A 26,483-nucleotide genomic window follows, 5' to 3' on the forward strand; every position below is an offset into this window, starting at 1 on the left:
TTGAAGTAATTTATCTTTGTAATTGTTGTTTTTAAAACATGCTTCAGGGAATACTTATACATGGAAAAGATGATACGAGAAAAAGTTGTTATAGAAATATGGGAGAGCTTTTTAAAAAAAACGTTCTCATTTCAATTAGTGAACACTTCTTGGGAGCAAATTGGCATACCTGTAAATATATATTAACAACATTTCAGTATGTGCTGTAAACATAAAACAGGTTTTGATTGTCTAAATTGTTCAGCAAGCACTTAAAGCAAATGGAATGTGTACAACAAGATAAATCTATCCAATTAAGCCTCTTTGAAAGTGACAGACCGTGGTGTAAATTGGTAGCTTCTAAGTTTACTAATTGCTTTTTATTTAGTGAATGACCTTACATGAGACTGCAGAGGAGGATAGAAAGGTCAGCAAATATCCAAACACAGTGAAGGCTATACATATGCATGAAGACACAAAAACATACTTTGTTTCTGAATTTTCGCTATGTACTACTAATGTGTTTATAAACTTATTTCTATAGACCTAACCTTGGGTTTGACAGAGAACCTACTTTCAACAGAGAGATGCAGGGATTCCCTCCTCTCTGATTAATATAATCCTATCCACAAGTAATTGCATAGAAAATGAGTGAATCCAGGCCATTGATCCTGCTGCCAATAATGCATACCTAGCTGTCCCAGTCCCCACGGCATTCACATGTAGATTCCCACCAGTGAGTAGCTGATTGCACAGAGCGCTTATGTGTGTTCAGCTACTCATGTACAGGTGCTCTTTTCCAGAGATCCACACTAAAAATGTGGATGTTAAGGGGGTGGGGCCAGAGCGAACATGATGTTTGCAATAGAGCCAGTGGATTGTTCCCAGTTTCCATTTTCCACATGATAGACTACAAGTGGATAATGTGTGAGTTTGACTTTTCCTTGTGTTCACTTGAAAGGAAGTAGAACCTTGTCTGTGTGTGTGTGTGTGTGTGTGTGTGTGTGTGTAAAATAATGGATCAACACAGCTATCCCCATTTTTGAATTCTCCTTGGCAGCAGTGAATGGCATGATCGGGCTTTGCCACTCACCTGATCTCCATCCAGGTGAGTCGCTGCAGCATACTGGGACAGAGAAGAAGGGGCACCAGCAAGGTTGGTGCAATGCAAAAGCACCAGCAGGAGCACCAAATTGGTTCCATGGGTGCAGTTGCACCACATCACTCCCTGTCTCTGTTCCAGTATGCTGTAACGATTCAGCCAGGTGGAGGTTAGGTGAGTGGTACAGCCCCACCATACTATCCCCTGCTGCTGCTTGGGGCCTGACTATGGGGACTGTCAGAATAAGCTCATGCACTTTCAAATTTACCACTATATCAATAATTTCTTCACAGATCCAAGTGAAGGCATAGCCTGGGATAGGCAGCCAGTAGACAATATAAAGGCTTATTTTGGTTCCAGACCCTGTCACCCAAGTGACCTCTGAGTTCTTGCTGCTCCTGTCCTGCCAAAGTGGCTACCTAATATCTTTGCTAACATGACTATCATTTGAATTGATCCTGTATAGCTGGGTCTGACCTCAAGAACCTCATATCACCTGTGGATAGGGATGGAACGATCTGTCAATTTTGGTTCTCTTAGTCTCTCATTTTTCCAGTCTTAAATTCAGTTTTCAACATTTCTGCAGCAATTTGCATTTTTTTAAAAAAAAAATCCTCATGAGAATTCTCCAGCATTTTTGTGTGAATTTCTCCTAATAAACACATTTTTGTAGGCAGTTTTGACTAACGTGCACATTTTTGCAAGCAACGTCTCATCATACAATGCATTTTTGTATGTTATTTTCATTCATACATTCATTTACATGCACACTTTCCCCTAACATATGCATTTTTGTAAACATTGGTTGGCAAACTGAACTGCAACATTTGAATAGTTCTCATATCGTTTTGGAAAGTGCAAATTTGAGAGATATGGCTTGAAATGCAAACGGAATCAAATTTCTCACCCATCCTTACCTGTGGGTCACTCAGCACTCATTCTTAGGGCAGGACTACATCCAAAAGAAAGGCTCATCATGCCCAAGTAACAGAGGGAATCATCTTGCAGCTTTTAGCTATATGAAAAAGTAACATGAAAAACAGACTTCAGATACAGGATGTCAACATCATTTTGTTCATCCCTTTCTTGGGCAGTTTTTGCTTCACATGCCCCTTTCATGATAGAGAATCGGATCTATAAATCTGGCATGTCGAAAACTTATGCTGCATTGCTTTTTATTATTATTGCATCAATGTTCATTGTAGTTCAGGTTTTGGACTACAGACATAACTGCCAGGGAAATTTACAACTGATCCACTGCATTTTATGGTGCTCGGTTTGCACTACAGTTTCTTTAAAGGCTTGACACTAATCCTTTGACTTCAGTTTAAAATAAAATAATTTGTGATCTTCCTTTCAGTAAGGACTTCTGAACTCAGGGGCTATTGGAATACCATGTAACGTATCAGAATTAATTTTGTATGCATTTTTGGATGAGGAGTTGGTTCAGTTAATGTTTAACTGTTTCCCAAGGCTAAGACAAATATTATTTGCGTTACCAAGATTTTGTTCCTAGTCATTATCATCTTGGAATAGGGATGGGGGAGAAATTTTATTCAGTTCATATTTGAAGGCAAACCTACCCAATTTACCTAATTTCTGAAACAAGACCCAAACTGAAACACAGCCTTTAAAATTCACACTTCTCTGAATTTTGCAATGCAGTTCTCCAGCTAAGCAATGTGTACAAAAATGCACATACTAGGGTAAAGTGTGCATAAAAATGCATTTATTAGTGAAAACAGCAAACAAAAATGAATTATATTAGGGGTAAGTCCCCCCAAGAGGGGCATTCTGGGAGAGTGGTGGAGGCATGGTGGAGCAGGATGGGGTAATAGTCATACACCCCATTTCAAATTCCATCCAGCTTGGTCGCATGGCCTAGCAACCCAGCACAAGTTACACTGGCAAAAAGAGTGGTGCAAGTCAAACTATGTTAAACACTTGTTTCCCCTCTGCCAGGTTTGGGCTGGCTCAGCTGGCACTAGCCCCATCCAGAATGGAATGTAGAACAGGGGTAAGACACTGACATAGTTTACCCAGTGTAATTATTCTGGTTTCCAATAGTTTGGATTGCTTTGTTATTCTCCACGGATATGGGCAATGACATTTTAATCTAACTGAGCAATTCAAAACCCGTTTGCTCCAGGCATGGGGTGGTGGTGAGTTGGACTGGGCTGAGATGACCCTTCACCCAGCTCTGCTGGTTTCCTGCAGCCTCTACGTCCATTAAGCCCTGCCAGCAATGGTGGCTGGCAGCTCCATGTCAGTGGGGCAGTGGAATCCTCTCCAGGTTTTAAGTCCAAGCTTCCAAGGAGCTTCAGCATCTTGGTCAGCTGCTTGCAAGTTTGGACTAAAACCCAGAGCAGATTTGACTGCCCCACTGACATGGACACACCAGCTGCCACTGCCCGCCAGGTAGCAGCCCGGGTTTGGATTGCGCCCTTAGTTGGTGGCCATCACCACATCTTGTATGGCCTGTGCAAAAAAGTGCCAGTGATTAGGTCAGCATAAGACAGCTTCACATATATGTACATATGGTCATATATGCACAGAAAAGCTACTGAATATTCAACATCAACATTAATTTAAGAGAATATTTGGGAACAAAGTATTCTTAATTTGTATGGCTGGGACAGAGACAAACAGCTAGGAATTTAAGACATGTGGATTTAATCTGGAAGAGAAGGGGACTTGGGTCAGGCTCCACCAGAGTGAGGTTGTGGTTAAGGGAGTCAGAACTGCAGAGCGCTCTAGTGTGTAGTATACGCTTACGCATATTAAGGGGCTTGGATTTTTAAGTGTGGCAGAGAGTCAGCAATGTCTAACCACCATTGTAATATGGCACAGGGATTGGCCAAATTCCCGTCTTAGACTGAAAAGCTTTAGTTAATGAGATATACATTAGTGCCAAACTGGTAAAGCATTCTCTTCATTTCTTGATCCACTTTGGATGAAAGGACAAAAGGTCCTCGGAAATAGATGTTCAAGTCTTTCATTGAAATTTGTTTTTGCTCAAGCTTTCTAAAGAAACTTTGCTATATGGCTTCCAAGTAATCTTGGGTAGCCTAATTTTGAGATGGTGGTAGTAAACAATAAATGGATCAAATGCAATAGAAATGTCTTCCCAGTATTTCAATGGAATCTGTTCTAATTGCAATAGCAAAAACTTCCTGCTCCATTGTCAATAGAATGATCACTACAATTATGTCTAACAGTGCAATGTAAATCCAAGATCTGCAGGGATGAAAAAGTTTGGGCTTTCCTGGCTGAGTCGGGACTGCACTGACATAAGTCCCTCATCCTGGCTGTACCAGAAATATGTCAGTGTCTACTTAACCCTGACTTGGCCAAGGCTCTGTCTGCTCACCTGGGGATCAGCTGGCGTAACTTCAGCCAGCATAATTTACTCTGGCACAAGGAGTGTTCTCAGGGAGTGGAGGGGGCATGTGTGGTGGGGGCTTGATGGGGCAAGGAGAGACTTACACCTAGTCATGTGACTTATGGCCTAGTCCTCAAAATGTGCACCCTCACTTACCTGTCAGCTCAGCCAGAAGTAAGCTTCCTCAGAGGCTCCTGAATGGAGTTTGGAATAGGGGTAATTTGTGCCGGGGGTAATTTATGCTGGTTTCCTATAGTTAGGATTGCTCTGTAAGTTAGCGTTATTGGTTTCTGTAACCTTTGAGTTTTGAGGGTGGAATGTGGCCAGCTGAGGACTTATGACTATGAATAATATATTGACCACCAGTTAGTCTGATGTCGGCTGAACTTACTGTATGTTTGCTAGGGAAGCATGAGGAATTTGACATTGCAAATACTGCTAGGAAGTCACCTGATCTATGCCTCCAAGATCAATGTGTGGATCAGACGTAAGGGAGAAATCTAAACCCAAGATCCACCAGAAAGAGTGGAGTTTAGAATAGGTGGATCTCCAGCTGAGCTGTGCCAGATGAGGTTCTCCATCCTGGCTCAGCCACATTCCATCCTCAAAACCCAAACGTATTCCAACTTAAGTCCTCCATCCTGGCTCAGACAGTGTCAGAGGCATGGCAGGGGCAATACAGGGCAGGGGGAGACTTACCCCATTCCAAACTTCATTCTGCTTGGTCCCGTGACCTAACAAACCTGGCAGATGTTATAGTGGCAAAAAGGGAAGTGTACATCAAGGTCTATTTTAAAGGCTTGTTTTCCCTCTTCCAGGCTCGGCTGACTGATTTGGGGTACATTTCATCATGATAGTTTACCCTGGCATAAATTATGGTGGCTTCCTATAATTTAGATTGCTCTGACAGTCAAACTGTGGCATTTGTACTTCCCAACTTTCCAACATAGTTCTCAGCTCAAACAACTATCAGCATAAGTTTTAACATTTGTATTTTGAGAGAAAATATATTTATAGAGCAATCCTAACAATAGGATGCTGGTGTCATTTACAACGGCATAAATTACCCCTATGCCAAACTCCATTTGGGACCCTTTGGGACAAGGAAGACTGTGAGCAGATGACCTGTGTGCCTGCTCAGCCTGCTGTCCAGGTGCTGACTATCAGTGGACACCTTTAAGGCCCCTGATCTCCTGTCTTATGGCTGTGAATCTTTAAATGGACTTGGAACAGATAACCCTTCAAAATGGACTGTCCTCTGTAAAGCAGGGCATATAGTCACCACATTTACAAGTTATGGAAAAGGGGTAGAATTTTTCTGAAACAGTGCTTGATTATGTATTCACTTAGGACCTCTGGAGCTTGATAATGGGTCCAGCATTATGCAACTTGAATGTTCAAGGATGAATCTCTGATCGTATTCCTATCTATTGCTTAGCCATAGATAAACATAGCAACTAGCGGTGGCAACCATATCCATTTTCCCTGATAAATTTCTCCTTCATTCAGGTACACATTTGAATTTCTCTGATCTCCTTTTTTCCTTCCTCCACCTTCATTCTTTCATCTGAAACTGTAACAGTGCTAAAAGAATAGATTCAAATATCTCAATCCTAAATCCCCCTGAAAGTAAAACCAAGAATAAGTACAGTGGTATTGTAAGGGCCTAGCAGACTTGATCAGAAAGTACCTCACTGCATGATGACTTCACAGACAATCAGGCCTTGTTCTATCATAGGCTTCACAGTTCCACCTAGCTCTTTGCACTGAGCTGTCATTCCCAGTGACTGTTCATTTGCAATTCCATTACTCAGAAGTTCTATAAACCATTCTTTTTTCTTTTTCAGGTCTCTGATTCTCTGATTGCAGCATCCCTTCCAAACTTGCTGAGTCTGTCTTTCATGCCTTTTTGGATATTTTGTAATTCAGGACTCTAGCCATTTCCCAAAATGTGCCAAGTCTTTATGACCTCCATTGCATCAAATTTCTTTGCAAATACTGTGCATGTTGGCAGATCTGCTAATTTGCTCTTTCTGCTCCTTCTGTATTTAGGGAAGCAGCTTCTGTTGCTTGCATTTGATTTCTTTTTGTAGAATGATTGCATAATTCAAAAAGCATAGCTCATTCATATTCTTTAAGGAAAAAAACTCTACATACAATGTCAAGTTGCAATGGGGCAACTACAGACCTTAATAAGGATCACAAATACCCTCACTGAGTTTCTTCTGATGATGTTCCTTCATATGTGTGCATGTAAAAATATTCATTCCAGTTGGGAACATAGGAAGCTTCATTATACTAAGTCATTGGTCCATCTAGCTCAGTATTGTCTACATTAACAGGTAGTGGCTTTCCAGGGTTTCAGGGCAGGTTCTCTCTCAGACTTAATTGAAGATGCTGATGATTGAACATGGGGCCTTCTGCATGCAAAGCAGATGCTCTACCATTGAGCTACATCCCTTCCCAGGTCCTGTGTCTATCGTAAACATACATATTGTATGTTTGCATACATATTGTATTTCAGTGTTTGGCTGTAAGCAGCCATCTGAGGTGAATGCAAGACCCACAAATCAGGAGTCATGGAACAAACCACTTGCTGATCAAAGAACAAGTCAGAGCCGCCAAAGGACAAACTAGGAGACAGAATCAGTCCTGCCAGAAGTGAGGACTGTAGAACAAGCCAGGAGGCAAGATTGAGGACCAAAAGGGATAACCAAATAATACAGGCACACACCGGAACCCAGGAAGACCTTGCTGCTCTCAAGCACAGGTGAACTGGAGCAAGAAGCTCTCTTATGCACTGCCCTGTCCAGATGGATCCAACAGACGGTCTGGGTGGGTGAGTCAGTCTAGGTTAGGGATGAGAGAAAATTCAATTCAATTTCCAACTTATTGCAAACCTACCTACTTTGTGCTTCCTAAAATAACATGCAAAACAAATCATAGCTATCCTTCAGAACTGGCACTTCTCCAAATTTTGGGATGCAGTTCCTCAACCAAAGAAATATATACAAAAAGGCATATGTTGGGGGAAAGTGTGCATAAAAATGTATCTATTAGCAAAAATAACATACAAAACATACAAAAAAGGAAAATTGCTTGCAAAAATGTGCAAACCAGGCAAAATTGCATGCAGTAATGTGTCTGTTAGGAGACATGAGCACTAAAATGCTGGTGACTTGTGAGGTCTTTAAAAATAAATTCACAAACTCATGTGGAAATATCAAGAACTGAATTTAACTTTGGAAAAATGAGAACCTGAAATTGACAGATTTGTCCATTCCTACTCTAAAGGCTGAGAAATATACAGCCACAAGATTGTGTATATACTATAGTCAGCGTGGATTTTTCACATTCTGCAATGTTACATTGAAAATACCCCACATGCCATTCTGATGCTTCCCATACATACATACATACATCACTTTATTACGGTCACAAGACCAACCATGATGCTTCCCATAAGCTCATTTCAAAACAAAACCTTATAAAACTTATAGTCCTGAACTCAGAAAAGCTTGCTTAACAACCTCTCAGTTTTCATGGCAATACACAAAACAGTCAGAGAGAATCAAGAGTTCAAAGTGTAAAAAGAAAGAAAAAACCAGACCCCTTTTGGACTTTTTTCTGTCAGAGTTCTCATAATCTGTTGAAATTAATTAAACATCAGCCATGTTCACAGAGTACCTGTAATCCTATTACTGACTTTGCCCCATACTCTTAACGTTCATCTTCTGCAGTTCAAAAGTTAAAAAAAATGCCTAGCTGATTTTTAATTATTTTAAGAAATTTTGCATTGAACTGAAAGATAACATCGGGCAAGCTCAGTAAGAGCCAACTGTCAGTGTTCTAAAAGCAAGACTCACAGCTGCTTGGCTAATCAGGGGGCCACACCCACACCAGAATTTGATTTCACTTTAGACAGTCATGGCTTCCCTTCAAAGAATCCTGGGAAGTGTAGTTTGTGAAGGGTACTGAGAGGAGACTTCTATTCCCCTGACAAAGCTCCATTGGCTGGAGTGGTTTAACAGTCAGCTGCTCTGACAGAAGGTCTGTCAGGGGAACAGCGCGTCTCCTAGCAACTCTCAGCACCCTTCACTAACTACACATCCCAGGATACTTCGGAAGAAGCCATGACTGTCTAAAGTGAAATAAAGGTCTGGTGTGAATGTGACCAGGGACAGCTTTGGTTTAAATTTGGATGGGAGGCTACATCTGCCTGCTGTAGAATAAAAAGGTGGGATAACTGCTGAAAAGCAATGATACTGTTAACAATGTTTTCCTTTTGGAAAGGAAAGGGGCTTCCCTCTGCCCAGTACCCACCCATTCAATCTCCTCTCCTCTCCCTCCTCCTCCCATCCCTGCCCCTCCCCCAGGTCCCTTTCACCTATCCTAAACATGATTGCCCAAAAATAAATCCCGCTGAACTCAAAAAGTAGGCAAATGATCAATCCCACCCTCCCTTCGCCTTCCTCCTTCCCACTCCCTCTTGGCGCTTTCCTCCCCCTTCCTTTGGCCCTCCCTCCCCTCCCTTTTCAATCTCCCCCTTCACCCTTCCCTTCCCCTCCCCACCACCAACTGATGGGGAAACACACTAAAAAGTGTTGAATAAATGATTAACGGGAACACAGAAACAGTAGCAGCCAGTACGGCCGCACAGATGGGAATGCATTACTCTCACAGCTTCCCAGCATTGTGCATTGAGGGAGAGGGGCAAGGTGTGAGGTACATTGTTATTGTTATGTGCCTTCAAGTCAATTACGACTTATAGCGACCCTATGAATCAGCAACCTCCAATAGCATCTGTTATAAACCACCGTGTTCAGATCTTATAAGTTCAGGTCTATAGCTTCCTTTATGGAATCAATCCATCTCTTGTTTGGCCTTCCTCTTTTTCTACTCCCGTCTGTTTTACCCAGCATTATTGTCTTTTATAGTGAAACAGGTCTTCTCATTATGCGCCCAAAGTATGATAACCTCAGTTTCATCATTTTAGTTTCTAATGATAGTTCTGGTTTAATTTGTTCTAACACCCAATTATTTGTCTTTTTCTGGGTCCATGGTATCTGCAAAGCTCTCCTCCAACATATTTCAAATGAATTAATTTTTCCTCTTATCCAGTTTTTCCACTGTCCAACTTTATTTGTTTGTTTGTTTATATTATTTGATTTATATCCCGCCCTTCCTCCCAGCAGGAGCCCAGGGCAGCAAACAAAAGCACTAAAAACAAAAAACTTTCACATCCATACATAGAGATCCAGAATACCATGGTCTGAATGATCCTGACTTTAGTGTTCAATAACATATCTTTGCATTTGAGGACCTTTTCTAGTTCTCTCATAGCTGCCCTCCCCAGTCCTAGCCTTCTCGTAATTTCTTGGCTATTTTCTCCATTTTGGTTAATGACTGTGCCAAGGTATTGAATCCTTCACAAGTTCAATGTCCTCACTGTCAATTTTAAAGTTACATAAATCTTCTGTTCTCATTACTTTAGTGTTCTTGACTTTCAATAGATGACAACATTAAAAACAGGTTTTTTTAAAAAAATCAATATAATTAAAGCCAACACTTAAGCTAAAAGCCAATTAAAACATGTGTCAACTGCTCCATGTCTAGACAGGCTTGCCGAAACAATGATGTTTTTAGCAGGCACCAAAAAAGAGTGCAGCAAAGGCACCTGATTGTTGTCAATAGGCAATGGTTTCCAAAGTGTAGGTACTACTAAGCTAAAAGTTCAAAACAAACAGTATCTGCAACAATGCCAGTTCCATTGATTGATTATATCTTGCTTTTGTTCTTGTTAGTGTGTACCTGGTATGGAATCTATGTGGATGGAGGATATGCTAGAAATGCCTTAAATAAATTAAATAAATAATTTCAAAGAAACTAAGAATACACATTTACATTCTTAGTGGTTTCATAGTTCTGGAGGTCAGTTGCATGTTGAACTTGGCTGTAAAACTTCTCATAGTGTCTCCTGTTGCATTTGAAATAGGAGGCTTGACATCTGAGGGAAAATATTGTTCTCGGCATGGAGCTTTATATGATTCATGTTCTCAGCCCTGAGGATCTATTTTGGGTTAGTACAGAGGAGATTTTTCTTTCTTGGAGAGGAAAATACCATTGTGTGAAGAAAGAATAGTTTATTTGTCAATAGCATTGACAAATGTGATTACTGAGAAAATACATATCACTGAAGGTGGTAAATGAATTGCTGAGGTTTTTGAAGGGTCACACGAGAGTCCAATGTGACCCACACAGGAATTTTCTATGAATCTGGCATTAGTATCTAGGGGTTTTGACTTGGGGCCCATTCAAAAGATTGTAAAAGAAGCCTCCAGAGCTCTCACAGGCCCACACTGTGTTGCATTCAGGCACACTTAATTAATTGCTGTTTTCTTAATGAACAACCTAGTTTCCATATGTTCTCCTCCCTCCCTGTCCTTGGCCTAGCAGGAATTATCCTGCTAACCTGTACCAAATTTGTATACAGTCCTGTAAATGAACCAGTTAAGTTACCAATGTTTGTGAGGATTCTGAATTCTGTGGTCAAGATTAAACAGATGGTTTAGGGTACACAATCCCTTCTTTTCTTTTCATGTAGATAGAAGAAAAGGAATCTCTTTTGAAAGTATCAGCACTTCCCAAAGCTTTGCAAAAGGCTTATTTCTCATCTCTCGTTGGGAGACGTGCAGCCAAACAGAGCAGAATTTAACATATTTAGCATGTGCCTTCCAGCTTTGGGAAGTCTGATCACAGGGCTTGCAAAGTGGGAGATGCAGGTTAAGCAGGGGTTAGAAGTCTGCACTGAACAGGTTTTCTTTGGCTGCATGTGTGCCTGTTCCTGGCTGAGCAGAATTTAACATCCACTCATCAACTGATTCTGCTGCATTGGCTGCAAGTGTCTGTTTTCTGCTTGGAACAGGCACCTGAAGTGAGGTCAGCTAACTGACAGGTGGGTGTAGTTTGGGGGAAATGGCCTCAGAGTCACAAGCCAAATTGGACTCCCTGGCAGGCCAAGGGATTTCCCATCCCTAATCTACATAGTCAAGAGTATTTCAGGGGAGTCTTACTACTCCATAGTTCAGGAGGTAGTTCCAGGAGTTTACTCAGGCTTCTTTGGGACGAAGGACAGGATACAAATTATTATTTATTATTATTTATATATTAGATTTATATGCTGCCCGTCCTCCCAATAGGAGCCCAGGATGGCAAACAAAAGCACTAAAAACATCATAAAAACAGGATTTAAAATACATTACAAAACATCCTTAAAAACATATTAGGATACCTGAAAGACCGTCTTACCCCTTATATGCCCAGTCGATCACTGCGCTCTGCAGGTGAGGGCCTCCTGCAGATACCATCTTACCAGGAGGTTTGTTCTGCACAATATAGGAAATGGACCTTTAGCATGGCGGCACCTACCCTGTGGAACTCCCTCCCTTTGAATATTAGGCAGGCGCCATCTCTGCTATTTTTTCAGCTCCTTTTGAAGACTTTCGTCTTTCAACAAGCCTTTTAAGTTGAGACCTATCCCAGTCTGCATCTGTGTCAGAATTGTTTAATACGTTTTTAATGTTTTTAACCCTTTTTAAGGTTGTTTTTTAAAATGTTTTTAATGCTGTTTTGTTTTAATGTGTTTTAAAGTTTTTTAGTGCTTTGTTTGCCACCCAGGGCTTCTGCTTAGGGGAAGGGCGGGATACAAATTAAATAAATAATAAATAAATAAAAAACATATTTGAAAACATCTCTAAAAAAGCTTTAAAAACATCTAAAAAAAAAGCTTTAAAAACATTTTAAAAAGCAATTCCAACAGAGGTGTAGACTGTTGACATAGATTTAAACTAATTAATAAACATACCATGGAGAAGTTTTATCCAAGACCTAGTTACTCTGGTTTTCCCAGTTAACTCTAGGGGCCAGGGCTCTCTGCTGGACCCCAGAGACTTCACAAAAGGTTATCAGCCAGGATTATACAGCCATGAGAGTGGCTGTATATACAGTCAGCATGGATTTTTTGCATTCCACAATGTTAAATTGAAAATACTCCGCATGCCATTCTGATGCTTCCCATAAGCTCATTTCAAAACAAAACCTTACAAAACTTATAGTCCTGAACTCAGAAATGCTTGCTTAATAACAGTCTATATTTTCATGGTGATACACAAAACAGAATCAAGAGTTCAAAGTGTAAAAAGAGAGAGAATTCTGCTCCTCTCCATCCGGCACCAAAAGGGGTCCAGGTGGGAGCACTTTTGCGCAGGGATTGGGAAGTAGGGCAAGAAACTACTTCCGCTTCTTTGGTGCCAAATGCACCAATGTGTGGGAGGAGCAGGAGAGGCTATTTAGGTCCATGCCTCTGCTGACCTCCCTCCTTTTTTCTCGGGGGACCGCAACACCCATCCCGCCCTCCAAGCAAGTGGTATGAGATTAGCTGGTTGCCATGCACGGGGCCGAGCAGGGATTTTTGACCCCTCCTGTGATTGCCTAGCAGGGGGGGAAAGAGATTTTTCACTTACTCCATACTGCAACACCTGGGCAGGGGCAGTTAGGGGAAGGTGTTGGATAAATAGGTTAATTGGTTTAGTTTGGCCACTTTGCAGGTGTGTGCAGGAAAAGGGAAGAGGGGAGTACAAGCAGTGAATACCCTGAGGCACTTTTCAGGTGATCAGTTATCCCAGAGACTTCCACACAGGGCTGTGGGGCCTTGTGGGTCAGGGTATGGGTCACTGTTTATTTATTTATTTATTTGTTTGTTTCATTTATAAACCGCCCATAGCGAGTAGCTCTCTGGGCGGTGTACAAAAAAGTTAAAATACAAAATATCACAATAAAATCAGCCTACAAACAATGAACACAAGCAGCAACAAAACAAAGTAGAAAATTTAAAATTATAACATTAAACGCTTAAAATGCCTGGGAGCATAGCCAGGTCTTAACCTGGCGCCGGAAAGATAGAAGCGTAGGCGCCAGGTGTACTTCTTCGGGGAGGCTGTTCCACAGTTCAGGGGCCACTACAGAAAAGGCCCTAGATCTAGTAACTGTCCTCTGGGCTTCCCGCTGGGTTGGTACCCGGAGGAGGGTCTTAGATGCTGAGTGAAGTGACCGAGTAGGTTCATAGTGGGAGAGGCGTTCCACAAGATATTGCGGTCCAATGCCGTGTAAGGCTTTATAGGTCAAAACCAGCACCTTGAATCTGGCTCGGAAACAGATGGGTAGCCAGTGCAAACGGGCCAGAACAGGTGTTATATGCGCTGACCGGCTGGTCCTCGTCAGCAGTCTGGCTGCTGCGTTTTGCACTAGCTGGAGCTTCCGAACTGTCTTCAAGGGCAGCCCTACGTAGAGCGCATTACAGTAATCCAGCCTAGAAGTTACCAGAGCATGAACAACTGAGGCGAGGTCATCCCTGTCCAGATAGGGGCGTAGCTGGGCTACCAGCCGAAGGTGGTAGAACACGTTCCTTGCCACCGAGGCCACTTGCGCCTCAAGAGACAAGGAAGGATCAAAAAGAACCCCCAGACTATGAATTTGTTCCTTCAAGGGGAGTGTAACCCCATCTAGAACAGGGTAAACATCCACCATCTGGGCAGGGAAGGCATTCACCAACAGTGTCTCAGTCTTGTCTGGATTGAGTCTCAGTTTATTAGCTCTCATCCAGTCCATTATCGCGGTCAGGCAATGGTTCAGCACATCCACAGACTCACCTGTAGAAGGTGAAAAGGAGAAATAGAGCTGCGTGTCATCAGCGTACTGGTGGCAACGCACTCCAAAGCTCCTGATGACGGCACCCAGAGGCTGCATGTAGATGTTGAAAAGCATGGGGGACAAAACCGACCCCTGAGGGACTCCACAATGGAGAGTCCAAGGTGTCGAGCAATGTTCCCCAAGTACTACCTTTTGGCGATGATCCGCCAAGTAGGAGCGGAACCACTGCCAAGCAGTGCCTCCAACTCCCAACTCCGCGAGTCTCCCAAGAAGGATACCATGGTCGATGGTATCAAACGCCGCTGAGAGATCAAGGAGAATCAACAGAGTCACACTCCCTCTGTCCCTCTCCCGACAGAGATCATCGTACAGGGCGACCAAGGCTGTTTCAGTGCCAAAACCAGGCCTAAAACCGGATTGAAATGGATCCAGATAATCGGTCTCATCCAAGAGTACCTGGAGCTGACTGGCAACCACCCGCTCCAGAACCTTGCCCAAAAAGGGGACATTCGCCACCGGTCTATAATTGTTCAAGTTATCTGGGTCTAAGGAAGGTTTCTTTAAAAGAGGTCTCACTACTGCCTCCTTGAGGCTACTAGGGACTACTCCCTCACTCAAGGAGGCATTTATCACTTCCTTGGCCCAGCCGGTGATACCAGTCCTGCTAGCCTTCCCTAGCCAAGATGGACAAGGATCTAGAGCAGACGTGGTCGCCCGCACCATTCCAAGCACCTTGTCCACTTCCTCAAGCTGCACCAACTGAAACTCATCCAATAATGAAAGACAAGACCGTGTTCTGGACACTTCAATGGATTCATCTGTCATAACATCAGAGTCTAGGTCCCTACGGATGCATGCGATTTTATTTTGGAAGTGCCCTGCAATGTTGTTACAACGAGCTTCGGATGTTTCAATGGTATCTTGAGGACCAGAATGTAAGAGTCCTCGTACAACCCTAAAAAGCTCTGCTGGGCGGCAGAGAGATGTCCTCATAGAGGCAGCGAAGTGGGACTTCTTCGCTGCCCTTACCGCTTTTATATACGATTTCGTGGAGGCACTTACCAAAGCATAATTGCATCCATCTGGAGTTCATCTCCATCTGCACTCCAGCCTCCTTCTCTCTTGCTTCATCACTCTCAGCTCCGGGGTATACCATGGAGCTGTATGAGCTCTGCATCGAAGAGGGCGCGCGGGAGCGATCGTGTCGATAGCCCGGGCCATCTCTGTATTCCACAGTTCGACCAAGGCCTCGACAGGAGCACCAGTACTATCAGCTGGAAAAACTCCCAGAGCCCTCTGAAAACCAATAGGATCCATAAGCCTCCGGGAGCAGACCAACTTAATAGGTCCCCCACCCTCGCAGAGGGAAAGAGTCGTTGTGAGTCTAAAACTCAGCAGGCGGTGATCTGTCCATGACAATGGAGTAGATGAAAAACACCCCACCTCCAGATCACCATCTCCATGACCAGTGGCGAAGATCAAATCAAGAGTGTGACCTGACACATGCGTTGGGCCCGTAACAAATTGAGACAGCCCCATGGTTGTCATGGAGGCCATGAAGTCCTGAGCCGCCCCAGATAAGACAGCCTCGGCATGAATGTTGATATCCTCCAACACCACAAGTTTGGGGGACCTCAACAACACCTCCGAGACTATCTCTGTCAGCTCAGCTAGGGAAGCTGTTGGGCAGCAAGGTGGGTGGTACACCAACAGGATTCCCAGTCTGTCTCCTTGGCCCAGCACAAGGTGGAGGCACTCTAGACCAGTCGCCATCTGGACAGGATGCCTGGTGAGAGAGAAAGTACTCCTATAGACCACAGTGACCCCGCCTCCCCGGCCCTCAGATCTACCATAGTGTTGCACCATATACCCAGGTGGGCAAAGCTGAGAGAGAGCAACTCCTCCCTGCTCACCCACCCAGGTCTCGGTTATACATGCCAGGTCGGCACCCTCATCCACAATTAAATTGTGGACAAGGGAGGTTTTATTATATACCGACCTGGCGTTCAAAAGCAGCACCTGGAGATCTAAGGGCTGGCTGATAGAACAACCAGCAGTTCTGTGGCCTTGAGGAGAACCGGAACAAGGCACAGACACAACTTGTCTGGGGCGAGTTCCCCCTTACCTGGCACGTTCTCCTCAACCTGTGTCACTCACCTGGAGTTATGGGGCTTCAGGGGGGCATGAGTCAAGAAGACCTCCCTCTGCACCTGAAGGGTGTGGCAGGGGAAAAAAAGCTGGAAGCATGGCCAGATTGACTCCCTGCAGGGTAGGCTCACCCGGGCATGGCAGGCTTAGGAGCTTGATAGGGATTAATGGATTTCCCACATATTTTCAATTCCCTATGCAGTTTACTGGTTAGAAATATTTTGAAGTTCTTGAGTTCATATGTACTTAAGTTCTTAAGTTGTAGTTAATAAAGTGGCCCTAGTTTACCCCATACATGTGTCTGCCTCATTTATTTTCTGCCTCTTTGCTCAAAAAAACCAGACCCCTTTTGGACTTATTTCTGTCAGACTTCTCATAATATGTTAAAATTAATTAAAAATCAGCCATGTTCACAGAGTACCTGTAATCCTATTACTGACCTTGCCCCATACTTTGACCTTCATCCTTTGCAGTTTAAACATTTTAAAAAATGCCTAGCTGATTTTTAATTAAAGACATTTAACATTAAAGTCAATGATAAGCCCAGGCACGCTCAGTAAAAACCAACTCCTCTAAAAGGCAGAGTCACAGCTGCTTCCCTTGACTAGTCAGGGGCCACACCCACACCAGACAATCATCTTACTTTAGACAGTCATGGCTTCCTGCAAAGAAACCTGCAAAGTGTAGTTTGTGAAGGGTACTGAGAGGAGACTCCTATTCTCCTGACAGAGCTCCAGTGGCCAGAGTGATTTAACAGCCAGCCGCTCTGATTGAAGGTCTGTGAGGGGAACAGGGCATCTCCTAGCAACTCTCAGCACCCTTCACTAACTATACTTCCCAAGCTTCTTTGAGAAAAGCCATGACAGTCTAAAGTGAAGTAAAGGTCGGGTGCAGATGTGGTGAGGGACAGCTTTGGTTTAAATTTGGGTGGGAGGCTACATGTGCCTGCTGTAGAATAAAAAGGTGGTGGAAACGCTGCAAAGCAATGATACTGTTCACAATGTTTTCCTTTTGGAAAAGAAAAGGGCTTCCCCACTGCCCACCCACCCAATCTCCTCCCCTGCCCCTCCCTCCCTCCTTGTGTTTTCATTTTGACAAATTTGTAGGGCAGTCCAATATCCCAGAGAGGAGATCAGGTCTCCTGCTTCCCTGGTGCATTCACTATAGTTGCCCAATTTCCCTGCTTTTTAAAGTTTGATGGAAATATCTGTTGGCTATAGGTATGTTCTTAAACCACAAGGGTGGTTTTTTGCCTATTAGTGAATAGATATATTGATATTCCACATTCTTAGGTATATCACTGAATCCTGGATGCTGGGAACTGAGGGGAAGGCTTTTGTCTTCATACCCTCGTTGGATCTACTCAGAGGCATTAGGCTGCCATTCTGAGTTTTATATTGTATCTCTGCTTTTATCATGCTATTATCATGTATTTATCATGTATTGTTTAGGGTCCTTTAAAATATTAGCTGTTTAGAAATGCTTTTAAACAAATACAAAATAATAAATAAACCTTAGAAATGAAATTGGCCTAAATCGTGTATGGGTTGTTTTATGTGCTTATGTCTTTCAGAAGATTAATATACAAGACTGAATTTAAACAAAAAGAAATATTGACTTCTATGAAATCTGGCTCATGGTGTCAGTTTATAGCTTCCTTAGAAGCAATTATTTGCTCTATTAGTGCCAACCCTCTGGCAAGTTTTTAGAGAACTGTCACAACAATCAACATCATTATATATCTTTAAGAACAGGGTGTTCTTACTGATTCGTATCATAGAATCATAGAGTTGGAAGGGGCCTTGTAGGCCATCGAGTCCAACCCCCTGCTCACAGCAGGAAATCCACAGCTAGAGCATCTCCCGCAGATAGCTGTCCAGCCTCTGCTTGAAGACATCCAGCGAAGGGGATCCCATCACCTCCCTAGGCAGTCGGTTCCATTGCCGAACTGCCCTTACTGTCAAGAAGTTCCTTCTAATGTCCAATCTGAATTTACACTCCTGCAACTTAAAACCATTAGACCTAGTCCTACCCTCTGGGGCAGCAGAGAACAAATCTGTACCCTCCTCTACGTGACAGCCCTTCAGGTACTTAAAGAGTGCAATCATGTCACCCCTCAGCCTTCTCTTCACCAGACTGAACATGCCAAGTTCCTTCAACCTTTCCGCATAAGACTTGTTCTCCATACCGGCTATCATCCTCGTCGCCCTCTTCTGAACCCGCTCTAACTTGTCTATATCTTTCTTAAAATGAGGCACCCAGAACTGAACGCAGTATTCCAGATGAGGCCTGACCAATGCAGAATATAGTGGGACTATTACTTCCCTCGACCTGGAAACTATAGCTCTGTTTATGCAGCCCAAAACCGCGTTTGCCTTTTTTGCCACAGCATCACACTGCTGGGTCATGTTCAACTTACGATCCACTACAATTCCAAGGTCCTTCTCACACGCACTACTGCTAAGCCGGGTATTTCCTATCCTGTACCCGTGCATTTTGTTTTTGTGGCCTAAATGCAGAATCCTGCATTTGTCTTTATTGAATGTCATTTTATTAATTTCAGCCCAATTTTCTAGTCTATCCAGGTCCCTTTGGATTTTATTCCTTTCTTCCATTGTGTTAGCTAACCTTCCCAGTTTTGTATCATCCACAAACTTCATAAGGCTTCCCTCCACCCCATCATCTAAGTCATTGATAAAAATGTTGAAGAGTATCGGCCCCAGGACAGAACCCTGTGGCACTCCACTCGAGACCTCCTTCCAGTCCGAAGCAGAGCCACCAACGACCACTCTTTGAGTACGGTTTTCCAACCAGTTGTGAATCCACCTGACAGTATTTCCATGTAGTCCGCATTTGACTAGTTTGCTAATCAAAAGGTCGTGGGGGACTTTGTCAAACGCCTTGCTGAAATCTAGATATATGACATCTACAGCATTTCCACCATCTACTAAGCTAGTGACCCGATCAAAAAAAGAGATGAGGTTAGTTTGACAGGATTTTTTCTTGACAAACCCATGCTGGCTCCTTCTAATCACAGCATTGTCATCTAGATAGTTGCCAATGGACTCTTTTATTATCCGTTCTAATATCTTTCCCGGTATTGAAGTCAGACTGACCGGCCTGTAATTCTTTTTTACCCTTTTTAAAGAGCGGGACGAAGTTTGCCCATCTCCAATCCTCCGGCACCTCTCCCGTTCTCCAGGATTTCTTAAAGATGATGGCAAGAGGTTCTGAGAGTACATCCGCAAGTTCTTTGAATACTCTGGGATGCAGTTCATCAGGCCCTGGAGATTTGAACTCATTTAGGTTAACTAGGTATTTCCTGACTATCTCCTTATCAATCTCGAACTGCAGTCCTGACCCCTTACTGAGATTGCTACCGATGCAAGGTTGCACACTGTTCCTTTTGGGAGAAAACGGAGGCAAAATAGGTGTTGAGCAGTTCTGCTTTTTTCTCGTTATCTGTCAACATTTTGCCATCTTCATTGAGCAGCAGTCCCACCATTTCCTTGGTCTTTCTCTTGCTTCGAACATATCTGAAAAACCCCTTTTTGTTGTTCCTCGCTTTCCTCGCCAGCCTCAGCTTATTCTGGGTTTTATTTTTCCTTACGCTATTCCTGCAAGCCCGAGCCACTAGTCGGTACTCTTCCTTGGTGATGTGTCCTTCCTTCCATTCTTTATACATGCTCTTTTTTACTTTTACCTCCTCCACCAGTCTTCCGTGTAGCCACATTGGCTTTTTCCAATGTCTTCCGTTTTTCTTCCTCTTTGGAATTGTTTGCGATTGCGCTTTTTGTAATACGTTCTTCATGAACTCCCACACTTCTTGGGCTCCTTTTTTCTTTAGTCTATCTAGCCATGGGATCCTACCCATCATTTCCCTGAGCTTGCTAAAATCGGCTTTCCTGAAATCCAAGGTCCATGTTTGACTATATTCTTCTTTGGCTTTCCCCAGAATCCCGAATTCCAGCATTACGTGGTCACTTTCCCCCAAGGTACCGACCGCTTTAATTCCCGTGACCAATTTGTCCCTGTTAGTTAAGATCAGGTCCAGGATTGCCAATCCCCTTGTTCCTTCTACTTTTTGAAAGAGGAAATTATCAGCAAGGCCCATCAGGAATTTGTTGGAGGCTTTGTGCTTCGCAGAGTTTGTCTCCCAGCAGATATCCAGGTAGTTGAAGTCCCCCATCACTACTACTTCTTGCCTCCTTGAGATTTCAGAGATTTGTTTGAGAAAGGCCTCGTCTACCACCTCTTCTTGGCCAGGGGGTCTGTAGTAGACACCTACTACCATGTCGGTTTTATTTGTTTCTCCATTTATTTTTACCCAAATGGTCTCTACCGGACCACTTTGTTCACTCTCTTGGATTTCCATAGAGGTGTATTTGTCTTTGACGTATAACGCTACTCCCCCTCCTTTTCTGTTGCTTCTATTCTTTCTGTAGAGTTTATATCCTTGAATGGCTATATTCCAATCATGGGAGTCATCCCACCAAGTTTCTGTTATCCCTATGAAGTCATATTTGCCTTGATGCACTAAGACTTCAAGCTCCCCTTGCTTGTTTCCCAAGCTCCGCGCGTTGGTATATAGACAGCAGAAGTCTCTTTTGTCCCAATTGGATTCCTCCGTTAATATACCATGAGCTTTGCCGTGCATCCCTTTCTCTCTTCCAGTGTCTCCTGTACCCTTCAAATCCTTGCGTTTACAACCTGCTGTCTTTGGATTGGTCTTTAAGCTATCATCTCCATCCCCCAGAGGCTTTAGTTTAAAGCCCTCTTGATGAGTTTTGCCATACTTCTGCCAGAGATTCTTCCCAGTCCTCGTGAGGTGCAGCCCATCTCTTGCCAACAGTCCCCCCTCCAAGAAGCTTAGACCATGGTCCCAGAATCCAAACCTCTCCCATCGACACCATCTGCGTAACCAGTCGTTGACCTGCAGTATCTTCCTTTCCCTTTGTAGTCCTTTATCCTTCACGGGAAGAATTGACGAGAAGACCACCTGTGCCCCCAAATGCTTGACCTTCCTACCCAGAGCCTCATAGTCCGAGGTGATCTGTTCCAAGGTGTTTCTGGCCGTGTCGTTCGTGCCCACATGGATGAGGAGAAAGGGTTACCTATCTTGTTTCCCAATTTGCCTCGGCAGGTTGTCAGCGATGTCCCGGATGCGTGCCCCAGGGAGACAACAGACTTCCCAATTCATTTTGTCCGGCTGGCATACCGGTGCCTCTACCCCCCTGAGCAACGAGTCTCCAACCACCAGCACCCTCCTCTTTTTGCCACGAGCAGTGGTTGCATCAGCTTCCTTTTTCCGAGGTGTGGAGTCTTCCTTTGCAGTCAGTGTCTCTTGATGCAGGTGAGTTCATTGAGGCTCTTCAGAGGTGCTGTCTGCCGAGAGACACTGAAAGTGATTTGTTAGTTGCATCAGTTCTGAATCCCTCCTGTTTTTCCTTGCCCTTACAGTGACAGTCCTCCACGGGGATTTGTTGCTGTTGCAGTCCTGTTCTTCCTTGTCACTTTCTTCCTGTACTTTGTGTCGCTCCCTTAATTCCTCTTGTGTTCTATCGAGGAAGTCCTCATCTTCTCTGATAAGTCGCAGGGTGTCTATGTGTTGCTGCAGCCCCCTAACCTTTTCTTCTAGGAGCGCCACCAATCTGCACTTGCTGCAAGTGTAATCGCGTCTGGTTTCCGTTAAGAAGATGAACATAGCGCACACGTTGCAGGTGACTGAGGTACAGGCAGGGACAGGTCAGGAGCCTGTCTTCAAAGACCCGGTAACAATAATTTGTCTTGCAGAGATAATAAAAATGATAACTGAATCTTACTAAATTTAAGTTCTCAGCAGCATATTCATTAAGCGGCCCTTCCTGATGGCTGGATAAATTTCACAAATGCAAAACAAATCTACCGGCCAGGAATGTTAGAGACAATGCCATGTAAAAATAATGATCAAGCTTGGTCATAGGGAGTAGGAAGGCATAACATATTATAATGTGTACACTGTAGTAGTCTGTTTGTTTTCAACAAACATCCTCCCCCCCAAAAAAAAAGTTCTGCTGTTTATCTGCATTTATTCAGACCCTCAAAAATGTTTCTAGCAGACAATCTAGCAGTTGTTTAGTCTTTGAGTTATCTCTGCCATGCAATCTCTCTGTAGGTATCTGGTCCATTACAGCCACTGCATGAGGTACATGTGAAATTAGAAATTTAAGGCAAACAAATGAATTTTGATTGTACTTCTCAAGTTCTTACAATATTTTAGTGTTCCAGTAACGTATGGTTGAGTGTGTGCTTTTTCTCACTAAACTTAGTAGGATTCTGATCCTGTACCAGTAGGGATGGAATGAACTCTCCGTTTTGGTTGTTTCAGTTTCCTGTATAACTTCAGAGTTGATAATGAGGACATTGAACTTGTCAAGGATTATCAATACCTTGCCTCAGTTATTAACCAAAATAGAGACAATAGTCAAGAAATCAGAAGAAGGCTAGGACTGGGAAGGGCAGCTATGAGAGAACTAGAAAAGATCCTCAAATGCAAAGATGTGTCACTGAACACCAAAGTCAGGATCATGCAGACCATGGTATTCCCGATCTCTATATATGAATGTGAAAGTTGGACGGTGAAAAAAAGTGGATAAGAGAAATCAACTCATTTGAAATGTGGTGTTGGAGGAGAGTTTTGCACATACCATGGACCCTGAAATAAACAAATAATTGGGTGTTAGAACAAATTAAACCAGAACTATCACTAAAAGTTAAAATGATGAAACTGAGGTTATCATACTTTGGACACATCATGAAAAGACATGATTCACTAGAAAAGACAATAATGCTGGGCAAAACAGAAGGGAGTAGAAAAAGAGGAAGGCCAAACAAGAGATGGATTGATTCCATAAAGGAAGCCACAGACCTGAACTTACAAGATCTGATCAGGGTAGTTTACTACAAATGCTCTTGGAGGTCGCTGATTCCAAGGGTCGCCATAAGTCATAATGGACTTGAGGGCACATAACACACACAATCTTAAATTAGGTTTTGCACATTTCTGCAGCAATTTGCATTGTTTTTTAAAGTCCTCCTGAAAATTAAAAACATATTGACACCAGTTTTGACTAATATACACATTTTTGCAAGCAATTTCTTTTAATATAATGCATTTTGTATGTTATTTTCACTAATATATTCATTTTTAAGCATGCTGTCCCCAATATATGCACTTTTGTAAATATTCTTTGTCTGGATAACTGGATTGCATCATTTTCTCATATTCTTTTAGAAAGTGTGAATTTGATAGATTCAGCTTTATATACCAGTAATTCTTAGATGCAGAGTCCTGCTTCATGAGTAGTCCCACGGAGGAGACAGATCTGCTTCCCAGCTATTTCCATGTGAATTCATGGGCAACAAAGCCACCATTTCATCCGCTGAACCCCAAGGAGATATTTCTGTCAACAGACTCATGGGTAGGGATGGCACAGAAGTTCAAAGAAAACAGAAAAGGAAGCAGAAATTGCTGCAGTTCACATTTTCATCTGTGATTAGAAATAGAAATTAGTCAAGTGAATATGATAGGTATTCATTCACATTGCTATTATTCTTGACTTTAGGTCTACAATTGATTTGTAATTAGTGATGGTGATTTTTTAAACATTGTTTTCACTTTCCTTTACATTGACATGAAAATTATGTAAATTACATCAATAGTTACATAAATTATGTTAAATAATGGCCAGAAAGATGAATAATGTAGTATTTGGCAGAACCAAACTGCAGCAGAACAGAAACAATGAAGGTTGTGACAAAAATAGGTCAGAATGGAAACTGTTGCCTTCTTACATCTCTACTGCTCAGAGGATCAGGAAAGACCTGAACAGCTGCCACCATCCAAAAGTCTCTGAATCTTCCTCTTCTTATGTTCTAGGCAAGTGTGGTGCACACTTGAGGGGCAAAGGCAACCCTGTAGTCAACCTTCCTTGTTAGGTGGGGCAGCCACATTTCTAGGTGGGGCATCGGGGGAGCCGCATAGCTTGAACTAATCCCTCCCTTACTGGTGGATTGAATGTGAGGGTCAGGGTAAAGGTAAGGCAGGGACCTCCCCCCTCATTCCTCCTCCTTGCAGAGAGTGTGTTAAGCTACATAATGGGGCTATATAAAGATCAAGTTAACAGAAAATTTAGTATGAACATCAGGAATTAAATGACTGGCATATTTTTTGTTTCACAAGGAAAAAAGATGTTAAGTGTACAGTGAACAAGGAGATATCAAAAGGTGTAAAGCAAACAAAATAGCTTATGCTATAACTAAAATGTTAAAACTAGTTGGAGCTTGTTTTGTCAGAAATCCAGTTTTAATCTTATATCACAACACCACCAGTATAAAACAATAATAGCCAGCAGCAGCAACAACAACAACAAAGATTTAGGAACAGAATAAGAGCATATTGCAATGCAACCATAGCCAAGCATTTAGGGTGAGAGCAATATGCATAATTTCCTTGTTGAAGTGTTTGAGACTGCATTTGTACAATATTTACTGCATAACAGACTTCTTTTTCTAAACTGATAAAAATAATTGAAAAATATGCAAGAAAGCTTTGTGAATGGTAGGATCATGATACACCTTTTCAGAAAGGGAAAAAATAGAACCTAACAATTATACATTAGAATAGTTGCAGCTCCCCCCCCCCGAATTAACGTAATGTAATTTTTTAAAATCAAAATTAAGGTTAGCTGACTTTTCTTTTTCAAATGCAAGAAAAAACAAATTTGCTAAATGTTTGTGAGTCACTGAACCCTGAAAAGGCCACATGCTGAGCTGCACACATTGGGAATATCAGAAATTAGGCCTGAATTACAGCCTAGGTGGCCAGCCTGCTAGCCCAACTGTAGTGTGCACAGCAGTGTTTCTATTATTCAAGAGCTGTTTTCATCTTTTGCCAAGTACTCAAGAAAAGGAAGACAAAATAGTCACTATGATTGGGAGTAAAGTGAGGACTTTGAAAGAGAAAAAGGTAGCTTAGGGTAGATATTTTTTCACATCACTTTAAGTAGTCTCTTTATTTTACCCTGTAGCAATAAACACCCAGTCCTGCTCTATTCATCATGATAACTGCAGAATAAACAGACACTTGCTTCTTACTGCAGGCAAACAAACCTGCTTCTTTATTGCTGGGTGGGTAGAGAACACAACTGAAACAGAAAAGCAGAGCAAAGGAAATTCCAAGGGATGGAGTCTAACTCTCACCCATAACACAAAGTTCTAATATTTACCTCTTCAAGGGTCATGTTACTATACTAGGTGTTTTTTTCCAGGATCACTGAATTAATTATAGAGTAATGGTGCACACATAAAATCCACCCTCAGTGAGGGAAAGTCTTAAGTGAGCAGACTTTTTGGGGCTCTTCCAGATGAGGCTTTTGTTGTGCACTCACTCTGGTTATTCACTGAATTTTTCAGAGGGCCCTACTCTTAAATTGCTCCTATTCTTAAACCAAGCTGTCATTTTTTAAATGTGAATGTACCAACACTCATGAACAGGCCTGTATCTGTGAAACAAGGCAGCTGTGGTCTAGAGAATTACAGAGATGGAGTCTCATGCAATCTTGATGTTGCCATGAGCACAGAAACAGAATATAGACCAGGATAGCCAGTGTGATAACCTCCAGATATTGTTTGACTAAAACTCCTATCTGCCATGCCTCCTTTGGATGAGTCCTCAGAGGAAGATGAGGAGCAGTGGATTGGCACAGCAGGCCCAGGAGAGAAAACAAGCAGACTCACCCAAGATGCAGCTCCAGACCTCCCTGGAAGAAGTTCAAAACACAGCTGGAGCCCCTTAGTCAGACTCAGAGAGTAAACAAGAAGCCCCTCCACTCTCTGCAAAGCAAAGATGCCTGCAAGTAGCATAGCAACGCAGGCATTCCATCTTTTTAAGGCTACAAGCTCTCGGAGGGCTGATTGCTAGCACCTGAACCAAGGAGGGAAGCTTAAAAAGCTGTGAGTGGCTTGGGACTCTTGCTGGAAACAATGTTGACCTTTCATGACTCCTTGTAGCCTGCTGTCTTGCTGCCCAGCCTAATCAGATCTCTGGTACCTTGACTTTGAACTCCCAAAGGACTCATCTGTTCTCCACTCTCTTGGCTCTTCTCACCCAATATTTACACTGAC

The 26,483-nt window shown here is 42.8% G+C and overlaps 1 long non-coding RNA gene across 2 annotated transcripts; it reads right to left on the reverse strand.

Annotated features, from left to right (window-relative positions):
* On the reverse strand, positions 1-26,205 carry LOC133388505 (uncharacterized). Of its 2 annotated transcripts, XR_009763836.1 has the most exons (5): positions 26,097-26,205; positions 23,627-23,848; positions 7,198-7,312; positions 1,999-2,096; positions 1-169 (listed from the first exon to the last, which is right to left on the reverse strand). It is a non-coding gene; the product is annotated as an uncharacterized LOC133388505 (long non-coding RNA). The 2 variants fall into 2 exon arrangements; XR_009763837.1 differs by lacking the exon at positions 23,627-23,848.
* Between the last annotated feature and the right edge of the window lie 278 nt (positions 26,206-26,483).

Source organism: Rhineura floridana, chromosome 7, assembly GCF_030035675.1.
Source record: "Rhineura floridana isolate rRhiFlo1 chromosome 7, rRhiFlo1.hap2, whole genome shotgun sequence".
Classification (NCBI taxonomy): Eukaryota; Metazoa; Chordata; class Lepidosauria; order Squamata; family Rhineuridae; genus Rhineura; species Rhineura floridana.